At 39.8% G+C, this 15,598-nt stretch overlaps 1 non-coding gene across 1 annotated transcript; it reads left to right on the plus strand.

Annotated features, from left to right (window-relative positions):
* Positions 1–11,950: 11,950 nt before the first annotated feature.
* Positions 11,951–12,085, plus strand: LOC126021151 (small nucleolar RNA SNORA51). The gene has a single exon (XR_007499760.1). It is a non-coding gene; the product is annotated as a small nucleolar RNA SNORA51 (small nucleolar RNA).
* Positions 12,086–15,598: the final 3,513 nt, after the last annotated feature.

Here is a 15,598-nt window from a genome sequence, read left to right on the forward strand (position 1 = left end):
CCCCTGAGCCTGCCAAGAGTAATTTCTGAGTGCAGAGCTAGGAATAATCCCTGAGCATTGTCAAGTGTGGCCCCAAAACAAACAAAATTAATTTCTTCTGTTGTATGGTGTTGTTATACATCTCATCTTCCAGCTCACTGATTCTGTCCTCAGCTGCTCTTATTCTGTTTGGATGCTTTCCATTGAGGTTTTCATTTCATCTACTTTATTTCAGACCTGTTATTTCAGTTTGGAGTTTTTTGATATCTATCTTCATAACCTCTTGGTTCTTATTTGTGGTTTGTTCAGCTTGATCTATGCTTTCTTTGAGTTCTATGAACATCCTCCATATTTCTTTTCTAAACTCCTTATCTGAGAATCTAACTAAATGCTTGGCACTTTTCAGGTCATCAGAGCTGCCATCTTTATTCTCTATGCCTGGTATTGGCATGTGTTGTTTCCCCATTGTCATGTTTGTTATGCATTTTTTATTCTACATGTTATAGTGGGATTCACAAGAAGATGTACAAGGCTGCAGAGTGGCTGGGCTATTTTCTGGCCCCACCCTATCTGGGCATTTCCAGCTCACGCAGCTTCCGCAGGTGCTTCTGGGTGGGGTTGGTCTCAAAGGCCATAGCTAATGGTCAGACTGCAGACCCTTGCAATGGCATTCAACAGCAATCTGAAAACATCTTTTTAGCATGAAACCCAAAGGAACCAATTGAGAGACATCCAACTAGAAGGCAATATGAGGACCAATCCAAAGGCCTCTATGAACACTGTTTAAAAACAAGCCATTCTATAGACCAAATTTGCTTGTTCATCTGAAGATGGACATTTACACTATTTCCGCCTTTTGACTAATAATGATACCACCAACCTGGCATGCAAGAAGAATTTTCTTGAGGGGCACAACAACATCTAAAATCCCCATACCTTGCGAGAAACTATTCACACAATATCCATCAGATAAGGGGCTAATATCTAAGATATACAAGGTACTGACAGAACTTAACAAGAAAAACATCTAACCCCATCAAAAATGGGGAGAAGAAATGAACAGACACTGTCAAAGAAGAAATACAAAGGGTCAAAAGACACATGAAAATAAAATGCTCCACATCACTAACCATCAGGGAGATGTAAATCAAAACAATAATGAGATAGCATCTCACACCACAGAGACTGGCACACATCATAAAGAACAAGAACAGTCAGTGCTGGTGGGGATGTGTGGAGAAAGGAACTCTCATTCACTGGTGGAATGCTGTCTAGTTCAGCCTTTATGGAAAACAATATGGAAATTCCTCAAAAAACTGGAAATTGGGCTCCCATATGATCTAGCTATACCCCTCTTAGTGATATACCCTAGGAATACAAAAACACCATACAAAAATGTCTTCTGCACACTTATATTCATTGCAGTGCCATTTACAATAGCCAGAAACTGGAAACAACCCAGATGCCCGACAACAGATGAATGGCTAAAGAAACTGTGATACATTTATGCATAGAATACTATCCAGCCTTCAGAAAAATGAAGTCATGAAATTTTCCTATACATGGATAAACATGGAAACTATTATGCTGAGTGAAATAAGTCAGAGGGAGAGAAATAAACACATAATAGTCTTATTAATATATGTGTTTTAAGAAAATAAAAGACATTATTATAATAATGCCCAGAGACAATAGAGATGAGGGCTGGAATATGAAGCTTACCACAAAGAGTTGTGAGTCCAGTTAGAGAAATAACTAACTACACTGACAACTATCATGACAATTGTAGTGAGTGAGAGAAGTAGAATGACTGTATCAAATAAAGGTAAGGAGTGGAAAAGTAGGAAGTTGGGTGGCATTGGTGGTGGGAATGTTGCACTGGTGAAGGCAGGGGTTCTTTTTATAATTAAAACTCAACTACAGGGCAGGAGCAATAGCACAGTGGTAAGGCATTTACTTTGCACGCAACCAACACAGGACAGACTCCGATTCAAATCCTGGCATCCCATATGGTCCCCCAAGCCTGCCAGGAGTGACTTCTGAGCACAGAGAGAGGAGTAACTCCTGAGCACTGCCAGGTGTGACTCAAAAACAAAAACAACAACAACAACTCAACTACAAACATGTTTGTAATCATGGTGCTTTAATAAAGATATTTAATTTTTTTTTTTTTTTGGTTTTTGGGCCACACCCTGTGACGCTCAGGGGTTACTCCTGGCTATGCACTCAGAAGTTGCTCCTGGCTTCTTGGGGGACCATATGGGACGCCAGGGGATCGAACCTCGGTCCGTCCTAGGCTAGCGCAGGCAAGGCAGGCACCTACCTCCAGCGCCACCGCCCGGCTAGATATTTAAATTTTTAATAAAATCCCCATTCTTTATGAAATTTTTTTGTTGTTTTGTTTTTGTTTTGTTTTTGTTTTTGGGCCACACCCGGCCAGTGCTCAGGGGTTACTCCTGACTATCTGCTCAGAAATAGCTCCTGGCAGGCACGGGGGACCATATGGGATGTCGGGATTCGAACCAACCACGTTAGGTCCTGGATTGGCTGCTTGCAAGGCAAGCGCCACTGTGCTATCTCTCCAGCCCCTCTTCATGAAATTTTTTAATCACGTAATATTCTATTTCCATTCTGTTTTCTATCCTTGGTATAACCATACTGTTCACCAAAGACCATAAGTATTCTGAATTTCTATTCCTTCATGATCAAAAAAGAATAAGTAGAATCCAGGGTCATGGTGATGTCTCAAAGGATGGGGGTGCTTGCTTCACATGCTGGTGCACTGGGTTTGATTATCTGCATTACATGGTCCACTGAGTACCACTGACGTGGCTCCCAAAACAAAATATAAACCATTTCACAGCAAGTAGGGCACTTGTTTTGCATGCAGACAACCCATATCCTATTCCTGGAATTCCTTATAGTACCCCAAGCAAGCACTGCCATGAGGAATTTCTGGGTACAGAGCAAGGAGTAAAAGCTGAGCATCACCAGGTGTGGCCCTCTCCCCAAAAAAACTATTACTATGGGCTGGGGATTTTGCTCCTGTTGTGCATGTGTGTTCCCTGGATTTAGCCCCAACACCAGGGGGGGGAGGAAAATTGGGGAGGGTAACTAGGAAACTAGTACAGAGGTTAGAATATCCTGTTTTCGGACCCAAGTTCAATCAGGGATATCACATAGCCTCTTAGGCATTGCTGTGTATGACTCAGGAGATAGCAAATGCACTGAATTGTTGCCTGGCTAATTATCACCTGGAAAACCCTCTAAAATACAGACAAAAAAGTTATGGAATGACGTATTCTGGAACTAGAGATGTGGCTTTAACGTAAAGAATATTCCTCAAAAAGTAGAAAGCCTGTCTAGAATGCAGGTGGGGGTGGGGGTGGAGAGAAGGGAGATTTGGGTCTTGGTGATGGGTATGTTGCACTGGTGAAGGGGACTGTTCTTTACATGACTGAAACCCAACTACAATCATATCTGTAATCAAGGTGTTTAAATAAAAAAAAAAAAGAATATTCCTCACATGCAGGAAATTTAGGTTCGAACACCTGCATAGCCAAAAAGGGGAAATTTTAGAGAAAATAAAATTCAAGAAAAAATAAGGGTGAAGGCAGCTCTGGGGTCTTCCAAAGTGAGTCCTCAAGCATCCTCAGAGGCAACATTCTACCCACCAAACAAAAGAGAAACACATAGGTCTCCCAAACACCCAGCAGATGCACTTCAGAAACTGTTTCTCCCAAAGTTAGAAGGCAGTGAAGCATCTTCCAAAGTGGCCGCAAGAATATTTTCATTCTATTAACATCATTAAAATGGCAGTACTTCCTAAAGCAAAGCACAGATTTAATGGAATTTCTAATGTATACCATGCCATTTTTAAAGAAACAGAAAAAGCACTCCTAAAATTTATATGAAAAATAAATCTCCAAGAATAGCTAAAGCAATGGGAGGCATCACTTTCCCAACTTCAAGCTGTACTATGAAGCTGTAGTCTTAAAAATGGCATGGTATTGGAATAAAGACTGATCCTCAGATCAATGGAATAAACTTGAATATTCTGAGATTGACCCTCGGGTATATGAGCAATTAGCCATTGGTACCGGGACAAGAAATGCAAAGCAGAGCAAGGGAAGCTCTTCAACAAGTGGTGTTGGAAAATTGGTCAGTTACATGCAAAAAAAAAGTGAACTCAAACCTCTCTCTAATGCCATGCACAAAGTCAAATCAAAATGGATTAAAGACCTGAGTTAAGAGAAAAAAAATATAGGAACACAATACACAGAGAAAAATGTAAGTAAAACACTCTATGACATTGAAGCTAATGACATCTTCAAAGATGACACACGTCTGGCCAACCAAATGGAAGCTAAAATAAACAAATTGGACTACATATAACTAAGAAGCTTCTAAACCGCAAAGAAAATAGTGATTTGGATACAAAAACTCCCTAAAGAATGGGAAAAACTATTTACCCAATAGTCATTTGATAAGGAATTAATAACTATGATATAAAAGGTACTAATAGATACATACAATAGTACATACAAGGTACTAATAGATCTTAATAAAAAATCTAATTCTAAACAAAGAATAGAAGTTGAACAGACATTTCATCAAAGAAGAAATACAAATAGTCAAAGGCACATTAAAAGATACTCCACATCATTAATCATCAGAGAGGTGCTAATCAAAACAACAATGAGATATCATCTCACACCAGAGAGACTGCCACACATCACAAAGAACAAAAACAGCCAGTGCTGGTGAAAAGGGGGAAAGTGACAGAAAAAAAGTGGTTCTCACTCATTGTTGGTGGAAATGTAGACTGGTTCAGCCTTTTTTGAAAACAATATGGATTGTCCTCAAAAACTAGAAATTGAGCTTCCATATGATCCAGCAATACCACGCTTAGGAAAATACCCTAGGAGCCTAATAACACAATGCATAAAAGCACTCTGCATTCCTATATTTATCATAAAACTATTTACCATAACCATAATCTGGAAACAACCCAAGTGCCTGAGAACAGATGAGTAGCTAAAGAAACTGTGGTACATCTACATGATAGAATACTATACATTTGTTAGGAAATATGAAGTTATGAAGTTGGCTTCTACATGAATGAATATGAAGAGTATTATAATGACCAGTAGATATAGAATAATAAAAGTAATAATTGTGGAATAAAAAATAAAAAGAATAATAAGATAGTATGGTAATAGTATCCAGAAACAATAGAAATTAGGACCAAGAAAACCAGCCCATGGAAGGAAGCTTGCCACAAAAAGTGGAGGAGAGTGGTTAGGACAGAGAAAAGACCACTATGGCAATGACAGTTTGAAATAATCACTTAGACAAGAATTGGATAATGGTAAGGATTGTTATCCCAAGGAAACAATCATTACAATCCACCTAAATAATATCTTTGTAAAGAAATTTAGAGTAGAAACCCTTAGGGTATTTAATGAGCTCAAAGAAACAATGAAATGGATATCTAACAAAACACAAGAGGATATTAAGAACAGAAATGAGAAAACTACAAACAAAAATTACAGCATTAAAATAATTTGGTAGGCAAAATAAAAAAACTTACTAAAAGGTTTCAGCATCAGAGTACCATCCACTGGACATAATCAGTGTCCTCATGATGAAATAAGATGAAGAAGACTTTGAGACAACTGAGATAGAAAAAGGCCTCAAAATAAATGAACAGCTGACAAGGGAACTTTGGGGTGAATTCAAAGCGAAAAAACATAAGAATCATTGGGTCTTTGATAGTCAGCAAGACAGCCCAAATGTCAGAGAAGTTCCCAGAGCCAGAGAACAAACACATGGTCCCAAATCCTGGAGGGCACCAACTGAAAGAGTAAAATAAAAGTATACCAAAACACATCCTAACCAGAATAACAAAACCATAGAAATATGAATACTGAGAGCAGCAAGATCAAAAAAGGAAATTATATACAAAGAAGCATTATTAATTAATTAATTTAATTAATTAATTTTAATTAATAAGTAAAGCCAATTTACCAAAGAAAACCCTCCAGGTCTGAAGTCAATGATGGGATATGGCTTAAAAAATGTTTTTAACATCAGTGAAAAGAATGTCTCAACAGGGGCCAAAGAGATAGCATGGAGGTAACGCGTTTGCCTTTCATGCAGGAGGTCATCGGTTCGAATCCCGGCGTCCCATATGGTCCCCCATGCCTGCCAGGAGCAATTTCTGAGCCTGGAGCCAGGAATAACCCCTGAGCACTGCCAGGTGTGATCCAAAAACTACACACAAAAAAAAAAAAAAAAAAAAGAATGTCTCAACAATAATCAAGAAATGCTTTACCCAGTCAAACTTTAATTCAGGGTTTTTTTGTTTTGGGGTCACACCCGGCAGTGCTCAGGGGCTACTGCTAGCTCTATGCTCATAAATCACTCCCAGAAGGCTTGGGGGACCATATGGGATGCCGGGATTCGAACCACCATCCTTCAGCATGCAAGACAAATGCCCTACCACTATGCTATCTCTCCGGTCCCTTAATTCAGATTTTAAGGAATAATACACAATGGATAAACAATAGCTCAGGAACTTCATAGACTCAAATCATCTTTTCTAGAAAAACTAAAAAAGACCACTTAAGACAAGACAATTCCCACAAACACTTCAAACTCCTATAAAAAGATTACACAAAATTCCATAATAATTATCTCTCAATGTCATTGTCTCTAATGTCCAATAATATTAGGTTGAATTAGGAAATTGAACCTAACTTTCGCTGCCTGCAGAATAAATAATCAGAACAAACACAGATTCAAAGTAAAATGTTGGAAGACAATCCTTCAAGCAAACAACTCTCTCAAAAAAGCTGAGGTGGCCATGCTAGTATCAGACAGCATAGACTTCAGGCTTAAAAAGGTGGTAAGAGGGGCCGGAGAGATAGCATGGAGGTAGGGTGTTTGCCTTGCATACAGAAAGAAGAAGGTGGTTCAAAGCCCGGCATCCCATATGGCCCCCCAAGTGTGGGTGCCCTGCCTGCAGGGACACCAATTAAGATGTGGTTATTCTTTCTTGGAGGGAGATCGCACATACACAGAGACACAATGACAGACACAGAGACAGACAAGAGTGGGAAAAGGATTCCAGATCCAAATCCGTTTATTGAAACTCAAGGCCCGGCTTATATACTTTTTGCAGGCACAGTTCCACTCGTAAATATGTCAATAGGTAATAGATACATTGAACAGGCCAGATTGTCCAGAGAGCAGGACCCATCAGCAAGTGGGACGAAATGAACAGATAATGAGAACCATCTCCATCAGGCCGGGGTGCACTGATAATGGAACCCATCTCGGGCAGGTAGGAATGTACAGATAACGCGGACCTCATAATTTAGACTCAGTTTCCCAGGACCAAAATTCTGTGCTTTCTTTGTTTTTGTACAAGCCTTAAATCTTAAAGATTAGTACAGCTCTCTGTTAGTTGCTGAGGCCTGCTTTTAGCAAAGTTCTGTCTTTGTTACAGGCCATGCTTTTTAGCTACGTTTTCTGCCTGTTAGAAGGGCTCCCTTCTTCTAATATAAAGCAAGATTAAAAGTATAATATGCTAGCTATAACTTTGAGGTTACATTGTTTAATAGCAATCCTATGTTCTAAATTACTCTATATAGTTTTATTTAGTTGGTCAAACATCCTGATCCCGAGCATTTTATAATATTCTCAGGAATCTATGTTTTCCCTTAACAGGCTGTATTCTGTCCAGATATTCTGAAAGACTATCAGGCCTCAGTTCCCCACATCAGGTGTTGCCTGTATAATAAAAGAAGAAGGAAGTCAATGTTTCCATGACAATACTAGGAAAAGTTTTCCAAAGGTAGGAATATAGCCAATACGTTGTTGCTTAACAGAGAGGTCCAGGTGTCCATTTAAGGTCAGCCCACTTTACATCGCAAGCATCGGATCATCCCATTTAACCTGTTTGGATTAGCATGAGTACCTTTGTCATGAGAAGGCCTGGCAGTATGCATGCTATGTTTGTACTCTATAAGGAGTTTCACCGGGGTTTATCGCCTATGGAATCCCACTGGCAATGGATGGTACCCAGTTAAGGGGCCCAAAGGGGTCGTATTCCAGGGTTTCCTTAAATGTTACTGCGCTTCATGCCAATGAGTAGGTTCAGCCTGCATGAATGATGTTTAGTGCTCTAATTCCAAATACTCTGGGCCTGATTGTGCCTTTCCATATTTAGTCAGGCTTTTTAGTCCTGAAATTCTAGCAGTACCAGTATGTGGCCCCACTAAAAGATCTCAGGGTGGAGATGGGCAACTCTATTAAGCAAGATGTGAAAGAGAAATCTTATTTTTTGGATTTTCCCTTACTGTTCTATACCTTGACTTGACCTTGCTAAATTTGGCCAAAGGCTGTGCAGTATTCCTTGACATGCTGTTTGAAAGGTCCATGCTGGAGTAAGTAGCATGCTAGGATGACTCCACAGTTGTTCCTGTGTATGGCTTTATCATGAATTATGCGATGGTGTTCACAGTCTCACAGGATTCCACTGGGAAGCCTCTGTCCTGCAAGTCTAAACAATAATGATGTACCTGAATAGGTTTTGACATCAATTCATCAAGTTGATGCTTAACAAAATCAGTTAATTTTTTAAAAGCCCATGGCCCAAATGAGATAACCAATAGTAAACCAATGAGGGGGGAAAGGAAGGAAGGCAAGAGGGTATTTAACCAACCAAACATATTCCATATTCCTTCATCCTATTTAATATTTAAGGCAGGTGGTGTAATTTATCAATTTTATTCTGAATTTCCTGGCTATTATCAGAAATTTTAAAGCAACACATGCCTTTCACTTTCTCACAGCCTTGATGATGAAACAGTAGTAGGTAGTCTATTGCTGCTCTATTGTCCAGGGCAGCCTGTTTCAGTTGTGTCTGTTCCTGATTAAGCAAGACAATGGCTGTAGAGGTAGCATTTAGGGATTTAGCTAAGTTGCACCCTATATGTTGCAATTGTCATTGATTAATAGATCCAAAAAAAAGAACAGTCCTGCTATAGACAAGATCATGGCTATTCTTTCAGCATCAGACAAAAAGGAGACTTTATCTAAACACTTTTCTAATAAGGGGACAGATCAAGTCCCTCATTTCTGATAAATCTTTTCCAATTGATGATTATTGGGAAAAAAGGCTGTCATTCGTGACAGACAACATTCTCCTGTGGAATTAGCAGGGATATAATTTTAAGTATTTTTCCACAGGTAAAGAACCATTCTAATGGTAAGTGTATATGACCATAGTTAGAGGGCATGTTTTCAAATTTAGAACATTTAAGAGGACCCAATTTCTGACATTGGGGTGATAAGCACTTATAAAATTTTACACAAGTACGTTGGTTAGTATAATAATATAAGAAAAAAACAGTTTAACCGCTTTCTTTGGAATAAAATAGGAACTGGGATCCCAATGAGGCAGATCCCTATATGTGACTGTCTTATTGGAAAAAGGGGAGAAAAAAGTAAGGTTGGCAATAGCATCAGCAGGTTTGCAAACTGGTCTAACACAATGACCTAACTAACATAATGCATACGGGTATCTTGTTGCAAAGAAAATGAACTAAGATTGAGGCTTTCTGCCAAAGAGATCCAATAATTTTGCCCAACGGGAACAGAGAGTGGCAAAGCAGAAGCACATTGTCCCAACATAACTGTCAGTAAAATTATTGACAAATACATGGTGGGTATTTTCATCTGGAGGGCTAGAGTGTCTATCATGGTCTCCGTCTCAGGCATTCTTTCATTCAGCGTTTTCTGGGAGCGCCTGGTCCTCGGTGTCATCATCTGGAGCTGTTTCGTCTCCAGGGTATTCCTCCTGGAGCCGGTGGTCTCCTTGTTCATCTTGTTCCTTTAGTTCTGTGGAAGGAGCAGAGGGGGAAATCTCAGGGTTTGTTGCAGCCCTGGAAACAGTTTGATTAGTTTGTTTTACCAGCCTTTCTGGTAGCCAATGAGCTGCTCCTTCTTTGGTGTCAAATATACATACTGATCCTCTTCCCCATATAAGGGCAGGATCAGGACCATGCCAAGTGTTTGTGAGTAGATCCCTCCATAGGACATGGGCATATCCCTTCTTTGCAGAATGGTGCCATAGTCTGTCAGCAGCAGAGTTACCTGCTTGATCGAGCTGTAGGAAATTAATGACGAACAAGGCGTGCGTCAGCACATTACGTGGAGAGCCTTTTATTGTATAGGTTTGTCCAGTTTTTAGTCTCAAGATCATATTCTTGAGAGTTTGATGGGCTCATTCTCTAATGCCTTGGCCTTGGGGGTTATAAGGCATTCCCATTTTGTGGCAAATGAAAAATGCCTTACAAAAAGACTAAAATTTGTTTCCGGTATACCCTGGGCCATTGTCTGTTTTTATGACTTTTGGCATGCCCATAACGGAAAAGCAAGATAATACATGAGTGATAACGTTTTTGCTAGCTTTTCCTGCTTGTAAAGTCCCATGCATAAAGCCACTATTAGTATCAATAGTTACATGAAGATATTTAAGTTTACCAAATTCAGGGACATGTGTGATATCTATTTGCCAGATTTCATTGGGGGATCAATCCTCTGGGATTGACTCCTAAATGAGGAACAGGTAGCTGAGACACACAGGCAGAGCATTGCTTAACAATTTGCCTGGCTTGTTCTCTTGTGATTTTAAATTTAAGCCTCAGTGTATTAGCATTTAGGTGGTGCAAGGAGTGGGCCTGTATAGCAGCATCCACGCATTCATCCACTAGGGCTGCGAATCTAGTTGTTTCATCTGCCAGGGAGTTACCCAAGGATAGTGGCCCAGAAAGTCCTGAATGTGCCCTTAGGTGGCCAATAAAAAATGGCACAGTTCTAATTAATTGTTTGATGTCACTGAACAATTTAGTGGCATTGGAAATTGGTTTTAGATAACTTACTGTATCTAATAAAGGTATAGAATATGCCACATATGCACTATCTGTATACAAATTAAAGGGCTCATTATATTTTTAAACACTTCTAAAATTGCACATAATTCTACCAATTGTGCAGAAGTATAATCAGTGGATATTATGGTGGACATCATTAGTCACATAGGCAGCGTTTCCATTAAAAGACCCATCAGTAAATATGACATTTGCATTATTAATAGGAGAGGATCATGTTATAATGGGAAAAATCCAAACATGCATTTTAAAAAATTGGATAAACTTATTTGCTGGATAATGATTCTCAATATTTCCTTTAAAGGAGGCACATGCCAAAGGCCAGTCATCTGTATTTTGCATTAGCCAATTAAGATGCTGTTTATTATAAGGTTGAATAAGATAATCAGGTTTCTTTTCAAAATATTTTTTTGCAAAATTCTCTTCCTGCTTCAATAAGTTCAGCCTCCAAGTATATAATAGGGAACCAGCACTTTTCTAGGGAAGACTGGCAAATGTATCCATGAAATGGGATTGTCTTGCCAAATTAATGATGTCCCTTTGGTTGTGATTTTTCTGGGCAGTCTTTTCACAAAAGTCATGAAATTCTGATTTCCGTAATAAATACTCACCACCTTCTAGCACAATATGAGCTATATGGTACCAACCGGCTGGAGTCATCCACATATCTCCCAAAGTTTCAAGGATTTCCAGAGTAAAAGGGGCTACCAGTCCATATTGATTAACTGTTGACATTAATTCTTTTAAAAGTTTCATGCTGAGCCGCTCATATCTACATGCTGCAGCTTCTGCAGGGAGTTCGGAGAGGCAAGCACTCCTCCCTCGCTAATTGTGTCAGCTTCATTTTCACTGTCACTGTCTGGCAAGGGAGTGTTTTAAGGCAGATGACATAAAAATCTATGGCTTAAGCCACAGCGTGGGTGTGGTAAGACCTCAGTAACTGGAAAAATTTTTAAATGATCTGGCATGGTGCTATTAGGTTTCTGCCATTTAGAGATACATTTTTTTAAGGTCTCCCAATGTTTACCACAGGCTGTGTTCTTTACACTGACTGTATAGAAAGAGGAGGTACAGTAAATGCTCCCCATATACACCTCAAACCAGGACCCTTTGTCTGGTCTGTATTGTGAATGGGGGGTACAAAAATTTTTTAATATTTTATTTAAACACCTTGATTATAAACATGATTGTGTTTGGGTTTCAGTCAAGTAAAGAATACCATCCATCAGCAGTGCAACATTCCCATCACCAGAGTCCCAAATCTCCCTCCTCCCCACTCCACCCCTGCCTGTACTCTAGACAGGCTTTCTATTTTCCTCCTACATTTTCATTGTTAGGATAGTTCACAAAGTAGTTATTTCTCTAACTAAACTCATCACTCTTTATGGTGAGCTTCATGAGGTGAGCTGTAACTTCCAGACCTCCTCTATTTTGTCACTGAAAATTATCATTGCAAAAATGACTTTCATTTTTCTTAAAACCCATAGATGAGTGAGACCATTCTACGTCTCTCTCTCTCACTCTCTCTCTCTCTTTCTCTGACTTATTTCACTCAGCATAATAGATTCCATGTACATCCATGTATAGGAAAATTTCATGACTTCATCTCTCCTGACAGCTACATAATATTCCATTGTGTATGTTGTGTGTGTAAATATTTTAGGGGATTATTATGTTACTGACCCTACCCTGATCGGTGATTGTGCCCTACCCTAGGGTGTGACCTGGCATTCTGTCCCCACCCTAGGGTGATACCTGATTCTGCTTCCACCATTGGGTGGTATCTGATCCCACCATTGGGTGGTACCTGATTCTGGGGGATAAAAACAAGGGTCTGTGGAAGGCGAGAGGCTTTTGGCTGGAACTTATGCTGAGTCTTTGGACTTCAGTCTTCTCCACCAAATAAAGCTAATATTTCCACAAGCCTGACTGTCTGCAAGCTGTTTACCCGCCGTTTCACCTCAGAACCGTCAGCTGGACAGGGTGGCAGACACGAGCTCCGAGCTGGAGGGGAAAGACCTCATCCTCCATCCCTCCATCAGTCAACCTCTTCAGGGGCTGACTTGCAACAGTGTATATGTACCACAGTTTCTTTAGCCATTTGTCTGTTGAAGGGCATCTTGGTTGTTTCCAGAGTCTTGCTATGGTAAATAGTGATGCAATGGGTATAGGTGTAAGGAAGGGATTTTTGTATTGTATTTTTGTCTTCCTAGGGTATATTCCTAGGAGTGGTATAGCTGGATCATATGGAAGTTGTATTCCTTGTGCACTGCAACTTTCTCTGAGCAAATAAGACATGTGGGGATGCCCCTGTGCTCAACAAAGAAATACTGCATCTCCCACTTTTCCTGAAATTGTGCACGTCATCAATCTTTCTCTTCACTGCAGGCTTTGATGAAGTCATGACGAAGGTATGACAAAATCTAATTCTGTAATAAACTTCTCTCCCTTAGGCCTCCGATAATGCAAGGGACAGCGGGCAGAAGCAGCGGAAATGACGTCTGCGCTAGGTGCAAAGTATTCGCGATTATTCGCTTACCAAATATTCGCAATAAAAATCGCATTAGTAAGAAAAAATCACAAAAAATTGCATTAAACATTTGCATACCCCAAACGGAACTGCTGGACTTTAAAGTGTGGGTGAACTGCCTGCAGGGACACCAATTAAGATGTAGTTATTCTTTCTTGGAGGGAGATCGCACATACACAAAGACACAATGACAGACACGGAGACAGACAAGAGTGGGAAAAGGATTCCAGATCCAAATCTGTTTATTGAAACTCAAGGCCCAGCTTATATACTTTTTGCGGGCACAGTTCCACTCATAAATATGTCGATAGGGGATAGATACATTGAGCAGGCCAGATTGTCCAGAGAGCAGGACCCATCGACAAGTGGGACAGAATATACAGATAATGAGAACCATCTTCATCAGGCCGGGATACACTGATAATGGAACCCATCTCGGGCAGGTCAGAATGTACAGATAACAGGGACCTCATAATTTAGACTCAGACCAAAATTCTGTGCCTTCTTTGTTTCTGTACAAGCCTTAAATGTTAAATGTTTACATTCATTTCTCTAGGCTGCCTGCTTTTAGTACAGCTCTCTGTTTGTTGCAGAGGCCTGCTTTTAGCAAAGTTCTGTGTTTGTCACAAGGCCCTGCTTTTTAGCTAAATTTTCTGCTTGTTATAAGAACTCCCATCACCCGAGCCTGCCAGGAGTGATTTCTGAGTGTAGAGGCAGGAGTGACCCCTGAGCGCTGCTGGGTGTGACCCAAAAACCAAATAAATAAATAAATAAAAGGTTGTAAGAGACATTAGGTGTTGTTCTTAAATATCAAGAAATATGTATTTCTGGAATAACTCATACTCCTAACCATATACACACATAGATCTAATGAGAGACAAACAACATACTTAAAACAATTGCTAAAACACTTGAAGAAGGACATTGATAGCAACAAAATAGTAGTTGGAAACAGACACCACTCTGTCATTTCTCTATAGATCAACTATAGTGAAGCTCAGTTAGTAAATACTTGCTTTTAAAAAACAAATGGAAGAGAGGGGTTTAGTATATAAAGGGCTTTTTATCTCCCTAAAGCCATTCTTCTATATACATAGAACATTCTCCAAAATAGAGCTTATGCTGTGACACATAAAAATAGCACCACAATGTCAAGAGGATACAAATCATGCCACCTGGGGACTGGAGAGATAGCATGGAGGTAAGGCATTTGCCTTGCATGCAGAAGGACAGCGGTTCGACCAGCATCCCATATGGTCCTCTGAGCCTACCAGGAGCAGTTTCTGAGCTTAGAGCCAGGAGTAACCCCTGGAGCTGCGGATGTGACCCAAAAAAACAAAAAAAAAAACAAAAAACAAAAAAGGAAAGAAAGAAATCATGCCACCTGAAAGAAAAGGATAAATTTTTGGACTCCATTCCTCCAATGCTGAACCAAGAAGATATAGAACACCTGAATAGAACTATCACTTTCAAAGAAATGGTAATCAAACATCTTCTCCAAAGCAAAAGCCTTGCCCAGATGAACTCACTAGTTATTTCTTCCAAATCTTTTTTGTTTTGTTTTGTTTTTTGGTTTTGTTTTTTTTTTTGGGGGGGGGGGCCACACCCGGTGACGCTCAGGGGTTACTCCTGGCTATGCGCTCAGAAGTTGCTCCTGGCTTGGGTGACCATATGGGATGCCGGGGGATCGAATCACGGTCCGTCCTAGGCTAGCGCTGGCAAGGCAGACACCTTACCTCTAGCGCCACCATGCCGGCCCCATTTCTTCCAAATCTTTAAATAGAACCCAACCACTCATCTAAACCATACACCATGACCAAATGGAATTCATCCCATGGATCCTAGGATGTTTTAACATACATTCAATCAACATATACACCATGTAAATGAAAGAAAAAAATGAATGATAGAATCAATAGATGCAGAGAAAGTATTCGACAAGATCCAGCACCCATTCATAAATTTTATAAAAAAAAACTTAATTGTTGTAGGGCCATACCCAAAACATTGTATAAATTGAATGCCATTCCTATAATAATACTGATGTCATTTTTCCCAAAGAAATTGATCGAACAACCCTAAAATTCATATTGAATAATACTTTCCCAATAGATAAAGAAATCTTTAG

This window comes from Suncus etruscus, chromosome 10, assembly GCF_024139225.1.
Source record: "Suncus etruscus isolate mSunEtr1 chromosome 10, mSunEtr1.pri.cur, whole genome shotgun sequence".
Classification (NCBI taxonomy): domain Eukaryota; kingdom Metazoa; phylum Chordata; class Mammalia; order Eulipotyphla; family Soricidae; genus Suncus; species Suncus etruscus.